Source organism: Tachypleus tridentatus, chromosome 7 (assembly GCF_004210375.1).
Source record: "Tachypleus tridentatus isolate NWPU-2018 chromosome 7, ASM421037v1, whole genome shotgun sequence".
In the NCBI taxonomy this organism is placed as follows: Eukaryota; Metazoa; Arthropoda; class Merostomata; order Xiphosura; family Limulidae; genus Tachypleus; species Tachypleus tridentatus.
In genome coordinates, this window is record NC_134831.1 from 112602072 (window position 1) to 112608071 (window position 6000).

The 6000-nt window shown below is 34.4% G+C and overlaps 1 pseudogene across 1 annotated transcript in view; it reads left to right on the forward strand.

Moving 5' to 3' along the window:
* LOC143257776 (alpha-catulin-like) overlaps window positions 1-5797 on the forward strand; it is a 49436-nt pseudogene extending 43639 nt beyond the window's left edge. The window contains exons 16-18 of the transcript XR_013031996.1: window positions 49-171; window positions 3982-4065; window positions 5444-5797. The product of XR_013031996.1 is annotated as an alpha-catulin-like (transcript). The remainder of the gene's footprint in view (window positions 1-48; window positions 172-3981; window positions 4066-5443) is intronic.
* The last annotated feature ends 203 nt before the right edge of the window (window positions 5798-6000 follow it).

Genomic DNA, 6000 nt, shown 5'->3' on the forward strand with positions numbered 1-6000 from the left:
TATTGGTGACAACATTTATTAAATTTAGAAATATACTGATTATTTCAGGTTCCAGGTGGAGTCCAAAAGAAGGAACTTCTGGAAAACCTTGATAAGGTTCCGACCTACGTTCAACAGCTTCAGTTTACAGTCAGAAACCCTACAGTAGGCAAAGCTGCGACTTTCACTAAGGTATGAAGTACTCTCCAACTTAAGTAAAATTCTCTACAACATAGGTAAAGTACTCTACTATACAACACAGGTAAAATACTCTACAATTCAAGTAAAGTACTCTACAACACAGGTAAAGTACTCTACAACACAGATAAAGTACTCTCCAACAGGGGTAAGTTTAAAGATGCATTGATAAGATGTATAATAAGTTAGTGAGGTTTTATTCTCGTTGTTGATTTCCTACTACACTTGATCTGAAGCCAAACAATTTGGTAATAGAAACACGGCTGACGGAAAAGTAGTTTTTATGTTTAACATAGTTAGTCAGAACAGAATATCACAGTAGATCTGGAGTAAGTTTAACGGACTTAGAATCCTGGAAAGGTAGCTCCCACCCCACCCAGAGAATAGGGAGACGACTGTGTATTGTTTCCTCCAAGATGGTTGAGTAGTAAGGCAGATAACACAGAACACTAAAAATCTGGATTGGGTACTAGTCCGTTTCGTAACTCTGTGCTTAGCACAAACATGTATATTTCTAAAACTAAAATATAAAAAAATAACTATTAAAGATACAAGTATCTTAACAGATAGGTCTAGCATGGTCAGATGGTTAGGGTGCTCGACTCGTAACCTTCAGGTTCAAATCTCCGTCACAGAACATGTTCGCCCTTTCAGTTGTGAGGAGTTATAATACTGTGAATCTCACTACTCGTTGGATAAAGAGTGACCTAAGAGCTAGTGGTGAGTAGTGTTGACTAGCTGCCTTTTCCTCTAGTCTGTTACTGCTAAATTAGAGAAGCAAGCGCAGGTAATCCTCGTGCGGTTTGGTGCGGAACTCAGAGCAAGTCAAATCATACGATTAAAGATACCTAGATGTTTTATTACAGGGGTTTCCAACTTAAGAGTGTCCGAGGACCACAACTATGTTCACGAATCTTGTGGCGGGTGGCATTATATTTTTGTCAAATTAGGGCTTGTTGGTGTATTATGTAAAGCAAAATAAAGAGTAAATAGATCCATGGTTAATTTATGTCCTTTCAACATGGTAAAATGAGTTACAATTGAGGAAGGAGTTAATCTGAATGTGACTTGCGTTACATTATATTTTGACGGGTATATTTGTGAAAAAGATGTATTTTATTGTGAAAATAAAAGGAAAATGTAATTTAAACATGTTAAATTACGTAATAAATAAATTTAATAAAAAATGCTGCATATAAAAGAAACTAGAATAGCAAACATATCTATGATATTTAACGTAGTAAAGATATAAAGTTTTCAATGTGAACTTTGAGGTCGTTAAGCAGCACTGACCAAAGCGATCACATGGAGTTCTGTCGTTGCTGGTCTCAGGAGGTGGAGCAGAGAAGAATCCGTGAGGCGACTTCTGTTGTGGTTTTTAATAAATTTCATCGTGAAGAACACACTTTCATATATGTATGTGCCACCAAACATTGATGTCATTTTCTCTCCAAAAGCACGCAGATCTGGAAATCGATTATTTGAAAGTAGTTTACAAAATCTGTTCCTTTTTCTTGTCTGGTTTGCAGAAATGGATCAGCTTGCAAATCGCATAATTCAAGTTGAACGTCAACTTGTTGATTTTCTGTGTCAACACAAAGAGGATTATTGGACAGTTCTATCCTGTTTTCTAACACTTCAAACCTTGCGTTAAACTCATCTATGATATCGTCAATATTTACACAAAATTCTGAAAAATCAAGTGGCTCGTCATCTTTGAACTGTTCTGTTAATTGCTGACAACTTGGAAAGTGGACCAAGTCGTTGTTTTCTAAACAAACTTTGTAAATTCTTAACTTATTTCGGAGTCCATTTATGTTTCCAATTACATCTGATACCATCTGGTTCTGCCTCTGGAGGTTGAGGTCGTTATGTGTGTGAGAACAACTAGTTGTTTCAGAAAATCCTTACTTTAGCTCTTCTTCCAACTGTGTTGTATCCGATGAAACAAACTGATCGAGGAACGCAGGGATTTCTTTCCTTATTTCAGAGAATCGTTCAAGACACTTTCCGGCACTGAGCCACCTTACATGGTTGTAATGAGCCAAATCCCCATATTCTGCCTCCATATCCTCCCAAAACTGCTTCAGCTGCCGATGAGAAAAAGCTTTGTTTCGTCGTCTTATCATGTTAATAACTTTAACAACAAGTTTAAAAACTTCGTTTCGTTTCACTGATTTTCCACACAAAGCTCCTTGATGAATAACACAATGAAATGTTGCACAAGTTACTTCATGTTCCCTAAGAAAACCAACAAAGCATAATGTTTTCCAATCATCGTAAGGTGCGCCATCTGTGATTATTGTTGAACACTTATCGAAAACTCCGATTTTATCAACTGAATTTTTCACTGAGTGAAAATTGAGTTGAATAATCTGTACAAATATTAACAGCTGACTTACATCTGCTTGATTAGTACTTTCGTCAAGACCAAGCGAGAAATGAGTACTTTTTTCAACCAATCCAACAAGTGAGTTTTCTAATTGTTCTCTCATATCAGTGACACTTCTTTGTATACTTTGGTTTGGGAAGCAGAACTGATTGAAATTTATCACCAATTTTGCCATTCTAAAACACCTTTGGCATTTCAACAACACCTTTCTTTACTAAACTGCCATCAACAAAAGGTTTCTTCGCTCTTGCAAGTTCAAAAGTACGAATCATTCAAAGCAGATGTCTGCCTTTCTGACAACTTGCTGATGTCTGCCTTTCTTACAACTTGCTGATGTCTGCCTTTCTGACAACTTGCTGATGTCTGCCTTTCTGACAACTTGCTGATGTCTGCCTTTCTGACAACTTGCTGATGTCTGCCTTTTTGATAACTTGCTAAACATACTCGTTTGTTGTTTTAATTTCTGGCTGAAATCTACAATCTGAACTTTTCGAGTTTCTCCTTCATATTTTTTATACTTTTCTTCATACATTGTTGAATAATCTGTTCACATTAAATTCTTTGGTTATTGATATAATTTACATACAAACCAAACGCTGCAACTTGCCGTTATTGTTTGTAATTAGACAATGAAGTTCCTAGAATTCCTGGTACACTCTGTTTTGACTGTTAATCTTACGTTTCTTAAAAACTTTGCTCATGTTTATATTTACCACGGAACTGAACAGTGATAATTTACAACACGTCAACCTCCACGACAGCAAACAGACAGACTGGCAACAGCTGCCAGTCAAACGAGTTCACTTTGTTTAGCAGGGGGAATGACGGTATAATACGCCGAGATGTATGTGATATAATTTAAAAGCTATTACTATCAAGTTATTACTGTAAAATTACAAATATATAAATAATAAACATATAGGTGCACACAAAATAAATTTTAAAATTTTATTAGTGAATGTCAGCTGGATCTTTCATGCATTTCTACCCAGCAAGTCAGAATTTTTCATTTCTTCACTACAAAAAAAAAAAAAATTATAAAAGTAGGTTATGTTTGAATAGACCTTCGCGGGCCATACAAAACCATGTCGCGTGCCGTCTGTTCTGTAATATCAAATAATACCTGGTTGTTTTATAATATCAAAAGACAATAGATATCTGGCTGTTTTATAATATAAAACGATGAAAAATCACTGGCTGTTATATATCTTTAATACATTTGAGCTGGTAATTCAGTAATCAACAGCTTAATTAGGGCTATCTTTACATCTCTTACGTTACTGTGTACGTTATGTTTTTTATAGAATAATAACGTGATTCAAGGTACAAAGAACCTTATGAATGTTGTGTTTTTATAGGTTGATAACGTGATTCAAGGTACAAAGAACCTTATGAATGTTGTGTTTTTATAGGTTGATAACGTGATTCAAGGTACAAAGAACCTTATGAATGTTGTGTCAAAAGTAGTTACCACAAGCCTTATATGTGCATCAAAGGTAAAACCATTTTACAGTAACATTATTTTAAGTGTTGTTGTTTTTTTTTAAATTGCAATGGACATGCTAAAAATATCGTATTAATTCGTAATTTTAGGCCTAACTTAACTTTATCCAAACGTTATATCCATAATAATTTAGTTCAGTTCAATATATGGTTCTAAACTCTGATCTTCAGATTGGAAATAAAGTGATTGGAATAAAAATTAATTTATGATAAAAGTACTTGAAACAATTTTAATGTGTTTAGTACCAACGCTAAGTCAGTAAACCCAAACTTACACCCGGCCTCCCTGTGGCGCAGCGGAATGTCTGCGGACTCGCACCACGAAAAACCGAGTTTCGATACTCATGATGGGCAGAGCACAGATAGCCCATTGTGTAGCTTTGTGCTCAACTGCAAACAAACAAAAAAGAACATATCTTGAAAAAAGAATTTTTTTTTACTTTTAAAACATTGGAAAAATTATCCATTAACATCACAGATGAATTACGTATATTTACAAATCGGATACCATATTTGGTTTTAAATATCACAACACTACACTATTTTTATGGTCGGGCCTGTAAAAAATTTGATATTTATAGCTTTTCAAGCAACAAGCTTGAATATGAAATACAAGGGGAATTACATGTATAATAATTATATATATATATGTTAACCACTGTACTGTTGGTATATGTCATGTTATGTTGCTTGAATATGAAATATAAGGATAATTACATGTATAATAATTATATATATATGTAAACCCATGTACTGTTGGTATATGTCATGTCATGTTGCTTGAATATGAAATACAAGGAGAATTACATGTATAATATTTATATATATATGTTAACTTCTGTACTGTTGGTATATGTCATGTTATGTTGCTTGAATATGAAATACAAGGAGAATTACATGTATAATAATTATATATATATGTGTTAACCCCTGTACTGTTGGTATATGTCATGTTATGTTACTTGAATATGAAATACAAGGAGAATTACATGTATAATAATTATATATATATATATATATGTTAACCCCTGTACTTTTGGTATATGTCATGTTATGTTGCATGAATATGAAATATAAGGATAATTACATGTATAATAATTATATATATATGTTAACTTCTGTACTGTTGGTATATGTCATGTTATGTTGCTTGAATATGAAATACAAGGAGAATTACATGTATAATATATATATATATATATGTTAACCCCGGTACTGTTGGTATATGTCATGTCATCTCAGGTAATAATAAAATATAAATTGCCACGTTTTAGAGAAATATAAAGAACTGTTTTGTGTTTCCTTTCATCTGTAGATTAGGGTAGATAGAAACCTACTGGGTTTTATTTTATTGTTCTTGTACGATTGCAGTTTAACCTGGAGCTCAGAGGATCTTCCAGTTGGTCCGGAAGTACCTCGACCTATCGAGGGGACCCTGATGAGTGCGGATACGGAGATGCTACGGGGTGTATGCCCCCCAGAGGTGGAGCTACAAGTTCCTCTGATCCGAACATATGACAGTTAGGGTTAGGTCCCCGAAGGGCCAAAGGAGATTCTCGTCGAACTCGTGTATCTTTTTTCACACTTCTGGGGGCAAAGAGGCGGGAGTAATATTATCCTCGGGGTTGGGGTAGGTGGACGGTTTTGTAATTTGTCTTAATATTAAACATCTGCCAAAGTGCTACGTACTGTGAATTTCAGACGTTAGATATGTTACAAGCAGAAGGGACAAGAACAAGTGAATTTAATTTTTCATTTTTAGTTGGTAGAAATGTATTTTAACTAGCATCAAGAACTCGTTATTCTAGGGGGTTTTTCTGTTAAGGAATTGTGTTTTGCACAGTTGTTTTTAAACCATTTATTTTCAATAGAATTAACTGTCACAACGACATGATTAGTATTATAAGGTGTGTCGTTGTATTTTTTTA